This window comes from Lontra canadensis, unplaced genomic scaffold (genome assembly GCF_010015895.1).
Source record: "Lontra canadensis isolate GAN:19392208 unplaced genomic scaffold, GSC_riverotter_1.0 scaffold1, whole genome shotgun sequence".
Classification (NCBI taxonomy): Eukaryota; Metazoa; Chordata; class Mammalia; order Carnivora; family Mustelidae; genus Lontra; species Lontra canadensis.
Genome location: NW_022630995.1, coordinates 101,509,528 through 101,527,890, shown reverse-complemented (window position 1 = coordinate 101,527,890; position 18,363 = coordinate 101,509,528). Strand labels below are relative to the sequence as shown.

Genomic DNA, 18,363 nt, shown 5'->3' with positions numbered 1-18,363 from the left:
GTGGTGGCTGGATGGCTCAGTTGGTTAAGCATCTGACTCTTGATTTTGGCTCACATCATGATGTTGGGGTCATGAGATCAAGCCTCATGTTGGGCTCCACACTCAGCATAGAGTCTGCTTGGGATTCTCTCTCTCCCTCTGCCTTTCCCCACTCTCATGCTCTCTATCTCTCCAAAATAATAAAACTTTTTTTTTTTTTAAGTAAGGAAATGGAGAAATATATACCATGTTAACATTAATCAAAAGGATAGCTGGGATAGCTACATTAATTTCAAACAGAGCAGATTTCAGAGCAAAGAAAGTTATTAGACAAGAAAAGCATGGCTTAATGATAAAGAAGTCAGTACTCCAAGAAGACATAACAGTCCTTAGCATGCATACATCTAACAGTGTCAAAATACATGAGGCAAAAACTGATAGAACTACAAGGAAAAATAGACGAATTCACTATTATAATTGAAGACTTTAACACTCCTCTGTCAGAAGTGGACTGATCCAGCAGGCAGAAAATCAGTAAGAATATAGTTGAACTCAGTAGCTCCATCAATCAACTGAATATAATTGACATCTATAGACTACTTTATCCAACAATAGCAGATTACATATTCAAGTTCCCATGGAGCATTTAACTAACATAGACTAAATTTGGGGCTATAAAACACACCTTAACAAGGTTAAAAGAATAGAAATTATATAATGTCTGCTCTCAGACCACAAGGGAATTAAACCAGAAATCAATAATAGGAAGATCATTGGAAAATCCTAAATACTTGGAGATTTAACAACATACTTATAAGTAACACATGGATGAAGGGAGGAATCACAAGACAAATATAAAAATACTTGAACTACTCTCTTGATACTGATTTGTCATGTAGTTTCAGTGCTACTTTTGTTTTCACTCAAAGTGCTTACTTCACTCAATTTTTGTGAATTTATTGTGATCAGAGGATTTCACTGTCTGAGGGGACCTGCAACCACAGTGTTAAAGGCACAATGAAAGTTATTATAAATCTGAAAAATTTTTGAACTAAATGAAAATGTCAAAATTTGTGTGATGCAATGAAAATAGTGCTTAGAGGGAAATTTATAGCTTTGAGTGCATATATTAGAAAAGAAGTTCTAAAATCAATAATCCAAGTTTCTATCTTAGGATACTAGAAAAAGAGCAAATTAAATCTAAAATAAGCAAAAAAAAAAAAAAAAAAAGCAAAACCCTAAAAATTAAAGCAGAAGTGAGTGAAAATGAAAATAGATAAGCAGTAAAGAAAGCCAACAAAATCAAAGCTAGTTCCTTTAAAAAAAAAAACAATAAAATCGATGAGCCTCTAGCCAGGTAGCTAAGATGAAAAAAAGATACAAGTAACTAATATTAGAAATGAAAGAGGGCAGCACTACAGATCCCATGGACATAAAAAGATAATATAATAATAAGTCCATGTGCATGAATTTGGTAACTGAGATAAAAAGAACCAATTTCTTGAAAGGGCACAATTTGCCAAAACTCACACAAGAAGAATTAGAAAATCTGTATAGGCCTTTATTTACTAAAGAAATTAATCAATCATTAATTACCTTCCAAAACAGAAAGCATCGGGTCTGTGTGGGTTCACTGGTGAATTCTTTTTTTTTTTTTTTTAAGATTTTTATTTATTTACTTGACAGAGACAAAGCAAGAGAGGGAACACAAGCAGGGGGAGTGGGAGAGGGAGAAGCAGGCTTCCCTCTGCGCAGGGAGCCCCATGCAGAGCTTCATCTGAGGACCCTGGGATCATGACCTGAGTCAAAGGCAGACGCTTAATGACTGAGCTATCCAGGTGCCCCTCACTGGTGAATTCTACCAAACATTTAAGAAAGAAATTATACCAATTCTCTATAATCTCTTTCAGAGAACAGAAGCAGAGAGAATATTTCCTAATCATTCTAAGACCAACATTGCCCTAATACCCAAACTAGACAACAATATTAAAAGAAAGCTATTGGGGGCACCTGGATGGCTCAGTGGTTTAGCCTCTGCCTTCTGCTCAGGTCATGATCCCAGCATCCTGGGATGGAGCCCCACATCGGGCTCTCTGCTCAGCAGGGAACCTGCTTCCTCCTCTCTCTGCCTGCCTCTCTGCCTACTTGTGATCTCTATCTGTCAAATAAATTAAATCTTTAAAAAAAAAATAAAAGAAAGCTATTGAACAATATCTCTCATGAACACAGATGGAAAAATCCTCAACAAAATATTAGCAAGTCAAATCCCACAATAGATTAAAAGAATCATATACTATGACCAAGTTAGATTTGTTTCAAGTATGCAAGTTTGGTCCAACATGCAAAAATCACTTAATGAATTGATCACACTAACAAGCTAGAAGAAGAAAAGCCACATCGTCAAATCCATGAAAAGCATTTAACAAAAGCAAAAAAAAGCATTTAACAAAACCTAACACCTATCCATGATAAAACCTCAGCTAACTAAGAATAGAGGGGAAGTTCCTCAACATGATAAAGAGCATCTAAAAATAGCGTACACCTAACATCATGGTTAATGGTAAGAAACTCAAATTTTTTCCACTAAGATCAAGAGCAAGCCAAGGATGTCCCCTCTCACTACTCCTTTTCAACATAGTAATGGAAGTCTTAGCTAATGCAATAAGCCAAGAAGAGGAAATAAAAGGTATGTAGATTGGAAAAGAAGAAATAAAACCATCATTTTTCCCAAGTGACATGATTGTCTATGTAGAAAACCTGATAATCAACAAAAAATCTCCTGCAACTAATAAGCAATTATAACAAGGTCGCAGAGTACAACATTAATATATAAAACTCAATCACGGGGCACCTGGGTGGTTCAGCGGGTTAACCCTCTGCCTTTGGCTCGGTAATGATCTCAGGGTCCTGGGATTGAGCCCTGCATTGGGCTCCCTGCTCAGTGGGGAGCCTAATTTCCCCCACCCCACCCCTACCTGTCTCTCTGCCTACTTGTGATCTCTGTCTGTCAAATAAATAAATAAATAAATAAATAAATAAAAAGTCAATCACTTTTCCTATATATCAACAATGAGTAAGTGGAACTTGAAGTTGAAAACACATTACCATTTACATTAGTATCTCCCCAAATGAGATGCTTAGGTACAAATTTAACAAAATAGGTATAAGATCTATATGAGGAAAACTACAGCATTCTGATTTTAAAAATGCCAAAAAAAAAGAGATAGCCCATGTTTATGAATATTATCAAGATGTCAGTTCTTCCCAACTTAATCTATAGATCCAACACAATTTCAATCAAAATCCCAGCATTTGCGAATATCAACAAATGGATTCTGAAGTTTATTTGGAGAGAAGAAAACCCAGTATTCAAACACAATGTTGAAGGAGAAGAATGAAGGTGGAGGACTGACAAAACTTCAAGTCTCACTGTAAAGCTACATCAATCAATACAGTGTGATACTGGTGAAAGGGTAGAAAAATAGATCAGTTCAACAGAATAGGGACTCCATGAATAGATCCACATAAATATAGTCAACTGATCTTTTACAAAGGCTAAAGGCTATGCAGTAGAGCAAAGACAGTCTTTAAACAAATGGTGCAGAAACAGCTGGACATCCACATGCAACAACATGGGTCTAGTCATAAGTCACAAACCTTAAACTTCTCACAAAAATTAACTCAAAAAGGATCATAGACATAAACGTAAAATGCAAAACTATAAAACTCCTAGATATGACATAAGAGGAAACCTAGAAGAGCTTACGTATGGCAATGACATTTTATATACAACACCAATGACATGATTCATGAAAGTAGTAATTTTTAAGCTGAACTTTTTTAAAATGAAAAAAAAAATTCTCCTCTGCTTAAGTCAATGTCAAGAGAATGAGAATACAAGCCACAGACTAGGAGAAATATTTGCAAAAGGCCCATCTGATAAAGGACTGTTATCCAAAATACACAAAGAACACTTCAAATTCTCAAAACAACTTTAAAAAGTGAGCAACCTACTTTTTAAAATGGGCAAAAGACCTGAACGGACACCTCATCAAAGGAGATATACAGATGCAAGTAAGCATATGATAGATAATTAACATCATATGTCATTAGGGAATTGCAAATTAAAATAACAATGATACTGTGCTATATACCTGACCCACCAAATGCTGATAATGATGTACAGCAACAGACACCATTCCTTGCTGGTGAGGATCCAAAATGATACAGCTACTTTGGAAGAAAGTTTAGCACTTTCTCACAAAATTATACTTACTCTTACCATACAGTCAGCAGTTGTCCTCCTTGATATTTACCCAAAGGAATTGAAATTCATGTCTACATGGAAACCTGCACATGGTGTTGATAGCAGCCTTCTTTGTAAATGCCAGAACAACCCTTCAGTAGGTGAGCAGATAAACATACTTCAGTCATCAGACAATGGAATATTATTCAGCACTTTAAAAAAAAAAAAAAAAACCTGCCAAGCCATAAAGAAATGTGAAAGAAACTCAAATGCATATTATTAAGTGAAATAAGCCATTCTGTTTGATTCCAGTTGTATGACATTCTGGAAGAGCCAAAATTATGAATATAGCAAAAAAGATTAGTATTTTTCACAGATGAGGGGTTAAGAAGGAATGAATAGGCAGAGTATAAAGGATTTTGAGGGTAGTGAAACCACTCTATAATCTACTACAGTGGTGGATACATGTCATCATACATCTGTGAAAACTCATAGAATGCACAACACCAGGAGTAAGCCCTAATGTCAGTTGTGGACTTCGGGTGATAGTGATGTGTCATGTTAACAAACGTGGCCACCGCAATGGGAGATGTTGGTAGTGGGGGAGATTGTCTATGTGCATGGACAGAGTATGTGACAACTGTGTATTTTCTGCTAAATTTTAGAGTGAACCTGAATCTGCTCTAAAAAATAAAGTTTATTAATTAAAAACATACAAAGCAACTTGAAAAAAAAACACCTAAATTTATAGAAAGAAAATAAATTGGGCAATACAAGTATGTCTTCTCTTTCTTATGGGTAGTTGTAATGTTTCAATTCAAGTCCTCTTTTTTTTAAATATTTTATTTATTTATTTGACAGACAGAAATCACAAGTAGGCAGAGAGGCAGGCAGAGAGAGAGGAGGAAGCAGGCTCCCCGCTGAGCAGAGAGCCCGATGCGGGGCTTGATCCCAGGACCCTGAGACCATGAGCTGAGCAGAAGGCAGATGCTTAACCCACTGAGCCACCCAGGTGCCCCGCAAGTCCTCTCTGACACTGTTTTCCAACCTAAGGTTAAGGAAAAATAACCTAATTTCCTTCTTAACTGACCTATCAACTTACTTACAGTGAACAGTTAGCACTGGTCCTTCATGAAAAGGTGAGTGGAAGTGGAGGTATAGGATGTCCAGAGGCAGTTAATAGGCATAATTCAAGAGATTTCATTCAGTGCCTATAGTACATCAAAGACTACCAGCCAAATTCATGTACCTACAGACTCCATGACTTTTCTTACGGTGTTGAAGAGGAAAGATTTGTTCAGTTTTATGTGAGGATCTACCCTCAAACACACCTCAAAAAAAAAAAAAAAAAAAAAAAACAGGAGTGTGTGTATCTTCATTTAGGAAATGACAGCTTGTAATAGAAAGTTATTTTTAGTCAACTGTTACACTTCCATGATTTATGTCACCTCTGACCTGCTTTCTGATAAAGCATGACTTCATTCATGGCTCTGGACATGACCTTTGTACACTGACCTGGCGTAAACCTGGAGTGTTAAGTCATTTCATTGGCACTTGCTGGAGGGAAGACTGACATCCCACTTTAAGAGTATCTGCAGTGTAAAGCAGCTGCATTCCTAGTGAGACCTGAGTAAATTTATCCCACTATTTAGGTTCTGCAGTATTACTCATCTTTCTCACAAGAAGCGGTTTTTATTCTGCAGAATTATCTGGTTTTTAATGGCCACTGAAATAACCTGCGTGTGTGAATGGTTATTCATTTGTTTGTTTCCCTTCCTTTACTGGTTCATTCTTGGGGCTTAGAGTAGGTGTGCCTTTCTGGTCAGGGGACAGTTGACACTTTTTAGAAATAACACTTTAACATCTCCAAGTATAAGGAGTTAGATGCTCCATTTTTCATTTACCTTCTCATCTATTCAGAACCAATGAGGAATCAAGACATTGAGTATTGATGTCCGTGGCTTATGGACCTGTGTCCACTTGGCACAGAGAGCTTTTCCAGACATTTTTCTCTAAAGGCAAAGTTAGTGACTCTTGTTTTTCCCCAAACTCCACTTTGCTCAGTGGTGATTTAAAAATGGTGATTTTATTCTTTCACTATCTAAAAATGTTGCCCCACAGTCCAAAACCTCCATCATTAATACATAGAGGAAAATACAAATTCTGACATACCTGCTTTTTTCCTGCTCTTATATATTTGCAACTATAAAATATATGTACACATGTCCTACAATTAAGCTCTTTTCTTTTAAAATATGTAGTTTCTTTGTTTTATTAGGGAGCTAAGTTATGTTTATTGCAGAGCTTATTTCCTGTACTCTGGAACATGACACTCAAAAAAATTAAAAACCTTTCTGAAGTATTAATATGCTCTATCATTTACCTTGCTCTGTTCCGTTATCACAAACAGCATTTCACAGTCTAATTGATATTGTCCCTTTATAAATCCCTATAATTCAAATCCTCATATTTATTACTCTATGTTAAAGTTGATTCCCCTATCTCCTGTCCTGCTTTAACAATAATTCCTTGTTTGCCTCTATAAAATTAACTTCAAAAATAAAATCTGCTTCTATAAATTATTATGCCCATATATGTTTCTACCTAGAATATTTTAAAGCCCTTAACAAAGTTTCCATTTTTGAGTCCCCTCTCTAAACTATGATGTATATACTCTTTGGTTAAGTCTTTTGTTATTTTTTGGAGTGTGTGTGTATGTGTATCTCTTGACTGTGTGGTCAAGGTTTGTAAGCTCTCAATTTAGTTAGACTTAATATGCTTTTATAGGAGATTCTTTTCCTGGGCATGTCTTGATGATTTTTACCTTGTCCTGTGATGAAAATATGTGTCAGAGCACCATAATGTAGCATGGTGCTTTTCTAATTGTTTGCATTCTTCTGTTTTAGATGAACTGGTAGTAGACAACCAACTATTCTATTTTGGTTTCTACAACATAGAGGTTGCTAGGTGATTTTAATCCCTTTCAAAAAGAGAACAATAAACAACAACAAATTCCTGCTCTTTATATTGATGTATTCCATCTAGGAGATCTATCAAATAAAAAATGATTTAAAACACTTTCTAAATGTGCAGTTCTATATAGACCACCCCCTACATCTCTGTAACATTGCACCAAATGTTTTTTAAATTATGCTGCTATTTCTTCCTTATTATGATTTTGCTTGTTCCTAAGAGATCAACTGCTAAATAGCAGTTGTTGAATACCAACTCCAGGAAATTTAATATACAAAAATCCAGCTTTCTATGAACACAGTATTTTGGTGAAAAACTACCATGTCCAAATTTTATTATTTAGGTATCTATTTGGATTTCTCGTCCATTTATATGATTCTCCAGTCTTAAGTGTGATTGAAGCTTTTTATTCTAACGGTCTTATTTATTTAGGGAGAAATATATTTAAATTCTGTCATCCTGGTCATTACTTGAAGGTGTAACCGCATATTTTCATTTTTTTAAAATTTTAATAATGTCATTAAGTATTTTTTTAATTGTTATGTTTCATTTTGAAAATTTAAAAAAAAAAAAGCTTTCATCTTTAACTTTTTATTCCTTCCCCTGAACTTTCCTCATGATGTTGCTTGGTAGCTACTGCCAAAATTAATAGTTAACATTTTCTCCAGTAACAAGTAGTAGATTTGCAAAGACTTAAACAATTGCTTAATGCTTTTTAAATCTGTATTTAAGAATTATACAAACAGCCAGAGCTGATATGCGGCAGGTATACATGGGTGTAGCTATGCTGATAGTAACGGAAATATTTCCAAGGTAGCCAGAGAATTCTTCTCTTAAGATGCTGTGGCTCCCTCAACCTCCCTACAGTCTTGTAAGTGAAATAGTAATATATGGCCTGTAGGTGGCCTCTAGATCCTCCTTCATCCCTATGACCCATGTTTTGACATGCCAGCTGTTCAAATATTTTTGTTACTACTTATGTCCATGGCAAGAGAATCATCATTTATTTGTCCTAACTTATGTTCTTTTATACCTAACTTATGTTCTTTTATACCTGTCCCTCTACATTCCCGTGTTTGATTCTTAAATAATTTCATTTTGCCGTGGAAATGCTGTGCCAGACAATTTCCAACTGCTGCCTAATACTTTGACTGGGTTTGGCAGTTGTAGTTCCATAAAAAGTTCCAAAAAAACTAAACTGTTTTTAAGAATATCTTATGATAGAGTATTTTACGTCTTCTTGACATTTCAGTTTTGCAAAATGCATAATTTGCTTTAACAGTCCTGGTAAGCGTAACTTGGAGTTTTCCTATATGTTCTGAAATCTTTTCAATGTAATATTCCACTTTAATATTACACTTTAAGGAACAGAATAAAATTAGAACCTTTGGAAAATTTGTGGAATTTTTCATTCTCCTTTCTTTACCTTTTTATTAGAAATAAAATTCAATGAAGTTTCCTTGTTTAAATTTTAGAATGCAGAATGTAGAAGTATTATAACTGAAGCAATATTGATTTTTACAAATAGTAACAAATCAGATTTTGGCAATTTTATATAAAGTTTTATTTTATACGACTTGCCAACTCATCAAGCATTAGAATTTTTCTCATTGATCCTTTGCTGTTTGTATTGAAGTTATTAATATAATGGCTTTAAACCTTAACTCATATAGCCCATAAGACTATAGCATTTTTACATGAAGATATTCTTTGGGCTTTTGAATAATTTATATCATAATTAGTGATTTAAAAATTTATTCTTTTACTTCCCATCTGTCCTAAAGAAATAGGAAGATGGGGTTAATATACACCTAATAATTTTCCTAAAGAGTAAGGAGAATGGACTCATTTAAAAAGTATCTAGGTTAACGTGAATTTGAAACAGTTTTTTTTAAAAAGCACTTACAGTCTACCAAGTTATTGATCCTCAGTCTGTAGCTGTTATAAATGGATGTAATTAGCCACTCTAAATGAACTATGGTAGTGGCTTCATTACTCTGAAAAATGCATTATGTTACTTTATAACATGAAGTTGCCAAATCTAAAGGAATAGAATATTCATTGTATATCTTGGAATAGAATCTTTGGATTCTATTCATGTAAAAATTTCTTTGGAATCAATAGTGAGCATTGTGACTATTGCATACAGTTAAATATTATGATTTAAGAATTATTTATTATAAAGTTTTAATATCCTGTAAATGTTTTTAAATTGAATAATTCTACCGATATAATTTTGCTCATTTTTTACATCTTATTCACTTTGCAATAAACCTTTTTTTATATTTGTATTTGTTCCGCCCTTATCAAATTAGGCAGCATCTAAGCCATAGAATCATAAAGCCCAAACCTGATTTGGAATAGAGATAATACACTTTAATGTTTTATAGATTTCTCTCGTCCTCAGTTTCCTTAAGTGACTGGCTCAAGATCATGAAATTATGGAGGATTAATGTCAGTTAGAACCTGAGATGGATCTATACTTTGGTTCTACCTTCCACTTTTCCTACTTCCTTAGTTTGTTTATGGGTTTGTGAGAGTTACGGGAGAGAAGTTTCTTTTGAGATTCAGCTTACAACCTAGCTCCCAGTAGAATTATTGTTGTGCAGCAAACCATATAAATACAATGACTAATTCCCAAAGTCCCTTGTGTAAAGAAGAAAGGAAATGACAGATGAATAATTAAAATAAGGACACACTCTTTTCTTTACCTCTTTCCTGTCTTCACTACATGGAATTTCTAGACAGACTGCCCCAAATGCTTGGACACAGGAATGGCATTTCTGTTTTAGAAAATTGTATTTCCTATTTTAGTGGATGAAGAATAAATTGTATCTTCTGCTGGCTTTTTAGAATTAAGATATTGGGCACACCTCTATCTGTTTATTATAGTGTGTTCTCTGACCAAAGAGGTCAAGTATTAGCAAGTATCAGAATGTCATAGAAATGTTTTCATTTCAGATGTAAGAATTTGTATGTGGGGTTTTTTTTTCCTGATTTTTATTCTGTGTTTTCTTCTAATGTGGGTTCTTTTATACCTGTCCCTCTACATTCCCGTGTTTGATTCTTAAATAATTTCATTTTGCCGTGGAAATGCTGTGCCAGACAATTTCCAACTGCTGCCTAATACTTTGACTGGGTTTGGCAGTTGTAGTTCCATAAAAAGTGTTGATTAGAAACAACCTTGTTTGGTGTGTATTTGTTTTTAGCTTAGTGGAATTTGTTCCGTAAATGCTTACTGAATTTTTCCTCAGAGTCACCACTTTGTCTCTGTTAGGAAGTTCAGGGAGTAAATATGCATGAGGACTTCCTTCGGTTTTCTTCTTAGAATTTTAACTGCTGTAGTGATTTTTTTAAAAGCATTAACAGGATAGCCATTGCTGCCAAGAAGCTGACATTCTGAAATAGCACTTCCCTTTGGGCACCATACAGTTGGGATCATTACTTGCAGAAAAAGTGCATGGGAGAGGCTTTGGGGAGGGGTGAATGGAGGAAAACCATTTTATGGGCATATCCTGCTGAGGTCAGTAACCTGCTGTTCAGTGAACTCGGGTCTGACCCCATTTGGACCTGGAGGAGGATCATTTCAAGCAGGGAAGCAGCTGAGGCAGCATCACAACAGAAGGAAAAACCTATTGCTGGAAGCTTTGAAGAGACATGGCAAAGGATGGCAGGAGGCACAGAAAGGAAAGGAAGGACTGGATCCAGCAGGATCAACATAGTTTGTGATGAAAGTATTAATAACTTTTGATCAGTGGTTGAAAGGAGAATGTATTTAAGGCCGCAAAGAAACATTTCTATACATCATGCATGTTTATAGGTAGAGTAACTGGTTTACAGAGGAAAGTTTTATTTTGATTTTGAGATTAAAGTGTCTACTTCTACGGTTTGAAAAATATAATAGTTTACTTTTCACCAAAATGAAATGTTTTCTTTACTGTATCTCTTAACAGCTGGTGACGTTGTGAAGCGTGGTAGGTAAGAGCATAAGCTCCAGCAGCCTGTCACCTACAAAGTGTGTGCTAAGGGACATGACTAAGAATATGATAATAATTTGAAGATTAAATGATTAAGCATGCATTCGATAAATTGTAGCAATTTTTATTGTCATTGTTTTCTTCATCTACATTCTGGAAAATATTATAGAAAATAGATACTATCTTTTAAAAGCAATGGCAGTGAGTAGTTGATGTAGATTAAATATACCAGAATAGACTTTAATTTAGGAAACAAAACTCTGTCTTGGAACCACATTATCCTCAGCAAGATTACAACTTTGACCTTGAGGTTTATTTCGTTCAATTAAAAATGTAGATATGTGTGTGGGAGTGAGAACATTCAAATGTATTCATTGGCTTTCCCTCTTAGACTTTTTATTTTCCTCTATGGCTCTTATTTTAACCTCTGTCTTCAGCAGTTACCCTTTGTGTTTATTCTCTTGTGCCTTCTGGGTGATTTTTTTTTTTTTTTTTTTTTTTTTTTGTATAATCTCAGTGCATTAGGTCAGAGGGAAAATTCAGTGTGTAAGCTGACTGACAGTGTTTTGCATTTTCTTTGAGAATGTTTACCATAGCATCCTAAATAGTATTAAAGTTTTCTTTCAAAACAGGTAACCAAGTATGCGAGTCGTCACTGCATTGATTTCTGAATGTTACTATTTTGGAAATTTTCCCAAACTGAACAAAGCCAGGATCATTGACCATTAAGGAACTGTGTTGTAACAATAGACTTGTGGTCTCTTATGGGTGTACATTCTAATTGTTGGGATTTTTTTTTTTTTTAAGGGGACTATTTGGGGCATAGAAAACTAGAACTTCATGTTCTCCTTGATAGTTTGCCAGCTGGTTTTCAGCCAACCAGATAACTGCTTGTAGCAACATTCATTTCTGTGGGCCTCTTGATCTTGTGCCAGCCCTTAGAGGGCAGTACCACTAAGCCTGCTCACACCATTCTGAACCAAGGGCACTGCTGTCCCAAATGCCTCAAACTATAGATAAAAATCTGATACCACCTCAAGGGACTTACAGCTCAAGTTCTGATATACCTCTGAGTGTAAAGTATATATTATTTTACTATTTAAGTTTTACATTAGTATTTTAAAGAGAAAACAGGAAAGCAAATGTATAGTCTTGCTCTGTATTTCTCAGTGTTTGGCCCCTAAGTAAATCCAGCCTTAAGGAAACTAAACATGTCCAGGCAAAAGCCCTCTTCTAGGCTTACCAATGCTTCTTTGACGCTTTCTAAAAGCACAAGATATTTTATTGTCTCTAACCCTGACCTCCCATCTGATAATTATTTAATTGGATTACATAGATTCTCAAGTCCATCACGTCAACTATTTATTTTGTCACTTCGAATTTCTTTCTAGAATTATCTCGGATTAATACCATTATTTTTCTTTGCAGCCAAGCTCAAAGCTTTACTTCTACAATTCTTTCTTTTTCTCCCTATACCTACAATACTACTAATATCCACTCCTTTCCCAATCAGTAATATTTCCCTGCTTGATCATTTTATTTTCTCTGACACTCTCTTGTTCAGACTCCTCACTTTATAGCTGAACTACTGCAATAAGCCAGTATCTTGAATGTAATAAGTTGTAACAGCTAAATCTTTTACTATTCCATACCCATGAGAATGGCTTTAAAAAAAAAAAAAAAGTCAGGCAATAGCAAGTGTTGATGAGGATGAAGAAAAATTGGAACCCTCATACACTGCTGATGGGAATGTAAAATGGCACAGCCATTCACTTTGCAGAACAGTTTAGCAGTTCTTGAAAGGGTAAATACAGAATTATTGTATGACCCAGCATTTGCACTCCCAAGAGAATTAAAAATGTATGTACACACAAAACTTACAGTGGATACCCGTGTTCAAAGCAGCATTATTCAGAATAGCCTAAAGATAGAAGCAATGCAAGTGTCCATCGACAGATGAATAGACAGACAAAATGTTGTATGTACGTGTAATGGAATACCCTTTAAAGGGGAGGAAATTCTGACATGTGCCACAACATGGACAAGTCTTAAAGACATTGGGCTAAGTGAAATAAGTCATACACAAAAGGACAGATATTATGTGATTCTGTTTATATGAGATACCTAGAATTGTCAGATTCATAGAGACTGAAAATAGAATTGTATTTGCCAGGAGCTTGGGAGAGGGGAGACTGGGGAGTTATAGATTAATGGTGGTGGAGTTTGAGTTTGGGAAGATAAAAAAATTCCTAGATGGTAATGCTGGTGATGATTGCACAACAATAAGACTGCTTAATGCATAGAACTCTACATTTAAAATATGGTTAAGATGCTAAATTTTTTGTTGCTCTATTTTACCACAATATAAAAAGACTTGTAAATGAATGTTCATAGGAGCATTATTTCTAATAGCTAAAAAATAGAAATAACCCAGATATCCATCATGAATAAAGTATGATCTATCTATACAGTGGAATAGTACTTGGCCATAAGAAGGAATGAAGTACTGATTCACAACAAAACGTAGATGAACCTTGAAAACACTATGCTAAGTGAAAGAAACCAGACACAAAAAAGTCAAATTTTGCATTATTTCATTTATTTGAAATATTTAGAATGAGCATATGCATAGAAACAGAAGGGGGCTTAGCTGGAAGAGGGACGAAAGAGGACTGACTCCTGCTGGGTAATGGATTTATTTTTGGAGTGATTAAATTTTTCTGGAATTTCATAGTGGCAATAATGGCACAACCTTTTGGCTGAAACCCACGGAATTGTATACTTTAAAATAATTAATTTTATGGTGTATGAATTATATCTCAATTTTTAAAAACCCTAAGTGTGAGTACATAACTCTGGTAGTGCTGTGTTTCTAAAGAAACAGCATGTTGTCTGGTCTTGACCTACTATTTCTAGCTATGGAACTTTGAGAAAATGAAGTGACCTCCCTTCTTACTCTGTAAAATAGGGATAACAATAACTGCCTCACCAGATGTTTGTGTTAAATGAGATAACATACATAATACATCAAGCATTATCAGTGCCTGGCATTTACTAAGAACCCAGTAAATTTACTAAGGCCCCGTGGAACATGAACCCCTTGGAACATGAATAGTTCTCAATACTATTCCAGATGCTATTTCCAGATATTTCAGAAATGACCTAACTTCTTTAGCCATTTATCGCTAGTCTGTACATTCTAGCTCAGATCTGCCTCTCCAAATTCTTCTAATGCTCCTTTTCAGAAATCCATCAGTCAGAGTGGGCTCTTTAGTCTCCCTCAACTTGCTGCACATATTCTAACAGCTGTGTCTTTGAGAATGCTTTCTCCCTGTTCCTGTCTTTCTCTGACTTTCATCCTGCCCTTGGGACTCAGAACATGCATTCAACTTTCTCCCTTATTTCAGTTAATGGTCATCTCTACATTTTGAGCTCCCAAGATTCTCACTACATCTTTGACTAGTGAAGCCTTACTTTGGTTATATTTTTAAAGTATATATCTTGTCATGGATGGAACTGGAAGGGATTATGCTAAGTGAACTATATCAGGCAGAGAAAGACAATGATCATATGGGTTCACTCATATATGGAACATAAGGGATAGCACAAAGGACCAAGGGGGAAGGGAGGGAAAACTGAATGGGAAGAAATCAGAGAGGGAGACAAACCATGAGAGACTCTAGACTCTGGGAACCAAATTGAGGGTTACAGAAGGGAGAGAGGTCAAGGATGGGGTAACCAGGTAATCAGGTGATGGGTATTAAGGAGGGCACATGTGATGATGAGCACTGGGTGTAATATACAGCTAATGATGTACTGTATACTGGTTAAGTGAACATAATAAAAAAAAAAAAAGAACTACAGGTACACATTCAGCAATCCTAAATGTTTATGTAAATAATCTTACAACTTTGGATGCTTTAGATAAATTAGATTAAGGATGTTAAGTATGTTAAGTAGACAGGTTGGATTTGGCAAAGCCGTGTAATCGGCGTAAATTTCCAAAGCAAAGTCTAGACATAGAAATGTGTTGTGGACCCAAGGAGATTTCAGGAGTAACACAAATAAGAAATGGGAGATGGTTGTATCTTATTCTAACGTAACTTTTGAAAGTAATGACAGGCTGACCAAGTTTTGCAGTCTGCTAGCATATGAAATGTATTATCTGCCTTCTTGAAACAGTTGGGTGGTTAATAAGCATTTTCAAGTGGACACATCTTAATTGCATGTATAGTGATTACTATACTAAGAAGGGTCAGCAGAAAGGGAATTAAACAATAGTAATAATTTTTTTAAAAGTATGTGTCTTGTTAGGTGATCAGATTAAAATTTGTATTCAATCTTTTGAACTAAATTGAAGTCCCTGAGCACAGGGACCACATGTTATAATGTTCTACATTTACCATCGCACTTAGCACATTGCCTTGATATAGTATATTCTGAATAAACATTTGCTGTTTATAAGTTAAGTTAGTGCTCTATCTCAACAAGTACAAGGCCTTAATTTAATGATTAAGCCTCATTCCTGGCTGTACCCTAGAATTACCTGGGGAATAAGGCTTCATTTTTAGCCCAACAAATCAGAATCTCTGAGCATGAGGCCTCAGCTTCCCACCCCGGTAATACTATTACAACCAAGGTTGAGATCCACTGGATTCAACAGATGAAGTAATATAACCCAGTGGGTCCCAAGACTAACTGATAATCACTGTCAAGCTATGAGGATTGCTGATTGGACACAGAAGCTTTGGGCATTGCAAAATTTTCCCTACAAATATTAGTGTTATATTATGGTGCATTTGGGAGTTGTCATTGCTTTGAGAACGATCCCCCAACCCTGAATCTTTTAACAGTCAGTGGTGTAATTGGACATATCCAATTATGGGCATCTGTAATCTTTTAAGCTTTACATGATAGTTTTCATACCAGATGTACATCTTGTTCATTTTTGCTAACTTAGAAATATTTAAACTCTTGTCTTTTCCAGGCTGGCCAACATCATCATCAAACCCTCTCAAGATTGTCTACTTGCCCCTGCTCCTGTTGAGTTACCACACTTGGAAGCAGGAGATGGGCTCAGCAGCAGCCAACAGGCCATGATCCAGGAGGAGCAGTAAGGGATAGAGCTGCTGGTAAGACGTTGGGGACAGTTGGTGCTTGGTTTTCGAGAAGTATAAATTTATTCCTAATTTAATGGTCAATTTTTCTTCTTTCAACTTTAATAAATTACTCTGTACTCTCTCAAATACCTTAATTATCTATGCTTAGGGCACATGGGTTAGATCTTAAGATCTATAAATGTCCCAGAATTTTGTGCTAACCGGATGGTTGGATGGATGAATGTTTATCTACATTGTTTTCTTGAGAAAAGGAAGATTTTCATCAGATTCTCAATGTCTTTGAATTTTTCAAAAAAGAACAGAGCCATGCAAATATAACTGTAAGCATGGAGAAATGCGATACCTGTAACCACTTGTCACAGTATTTCTCCTCTCCATTTTTATCTCACTTGTGGCCACTTTGTCTCATTTGTTGAAGATGAAAAAAGAAGTGATTATTTGTGGTTATTTGCTGATCAGAAAAGTGAGAGCACCTACTGAGCCTAGGCAGCCAGTTTTCATGATGATTTGGCCCCATAGAACCATCAGAGAACTAAAGTATACAATGACAGACTTCAGGAAACCCTATGTAATTTTTTCACATGATTTTTTCTGAAAATATGAGGTACTAACAGGGAGATACCAAGTATTTTTTTCATCTACAGTTGACATTAATAAAGATCAGTTTGTTCTAAATGCTCTTCACTGACAGACTAATGAGTGTCCCAACCTAAGGGTTATTTATCAGACCATTAACATTTATATAGATGAACAGAAGTGGGGAACTGATAACTGATAGTGTTTTCCAAAATATTCAAGATGGACACCAGAATGAATTCTCTGTATACCTTTGCCTGTACTTCAAGTCAATTAAAATTATGGGGGCATTGTTGGGAAAAAAATGGAGGTTAGATTAAAAAAAAGAAGTCTTTTTATTTTTTTTCTTCTGTAACTCTTTTAGCAGGTAGTTCAGCTTCAGCTTCACTGAATCTTGTTTATACATTCAGCATAACAGATCTTCTAAAAGGTCTATGTAGCTGTAATCTCTGCCCTCATTCTAGATGCCTGAGGATATAAGTATCCACTCTGCCACTTGATACTTCTTAGGGACTGACCTGCTCCTGAGAAATCCTTCCCAGTGTGTCCTCAGTTAAACTCCCATGATTCCTAGATGTTGCCATTTTCAAGACATAAGGCAACTAACATCTGCCTAGATTACTTCTCTACCCTGGGAATTTTAAGTCACTCTGTAAGGGAAAGAGAACTCAGCACTACTAACTCTCAGAATGAAAATTTTCCCCTTGCATGCTAATATTTTTAGAGTATTCATTGTCACTGAAAATAGACTTCCTCTTTCCCCTCTCATGCTGGAAAATCTTAGGTAATTATGAATAAAGCATTCTTTGCTTTTCCCCTCCTCCCGTAATGGATGCTTTACCTCTTGCTGTGAGGACTATGGCTACTCATTCTGTACTTGACCTTTATATGAGAACTGAGATGCATTTTGAAGATGGAATTTTTACAATAACATTTTATAATAACATCAGAATTTTTCTCTACTTAGAGATGAAGTGTAGGTAAGGAAAGAAGTGCAAAGTCTAGGGAAGATGTAAGAGAAATTACTAACAAGGAAAGAAGAAATTAGAGTATTAACTATTTGTGAGAGAGAGACTGAAAGAATGATTTCACAAGTAACTCCCAGAGGAGTTCTTCCCTCATATCCAAAAAAAGAATGTTATCTTGTGTTTAACTTTTTACAGATGGATAAGCTCAACTTCGGATATATTTTCAGTGATAAATAAACCTAGGACTTGTTTTTAATAATATTTATTATCTTTGTGTTCGTGGTGAAATTATTTAACCTCTTCAAGCCTTGTTTTATTTGGCAAGGAGGAAAATGGGTCATAAGTAACAATAATGGGATTATATACATATATGGGTGTATATGTACATGTATGTATAATATGTACAGGGCCTGGCACAACTGAATTCTAAATCTTTATTAGAATTTATTTATTATTTTGATTTTTACCATTATTAACGTTGCTTTGAGTTTTTAAACAATAAATCCAACAAAAGATTATTTCTT

General features: G+C 35.3%; 1 protein-coding gene across 4 annotated transcripts in view; it reads left to right on the top strand.

The window, feature by feature from the left end:
* TET2 (tet methylcytosine dioxygenase 2) overlaps window positions 1-18,363 on the top strand; it is a 136,108-nt gene that overhangs the window by 23,332 nt on the left and 94,413 nt on the right. For all 4 annotated transcript variants that reach the window (XM_032860553.1, XM_032860544.1, XM_032860562.1 and 1 more), the window contains exon 2: window positions 16,163-16,307. The gene's annotated coding sequence lies outside the window, so the exon portion shown is untranslated. The remainder of the gene's footprint in view (window positions 1-16,162; window positions 16,308-18,363) is intronic.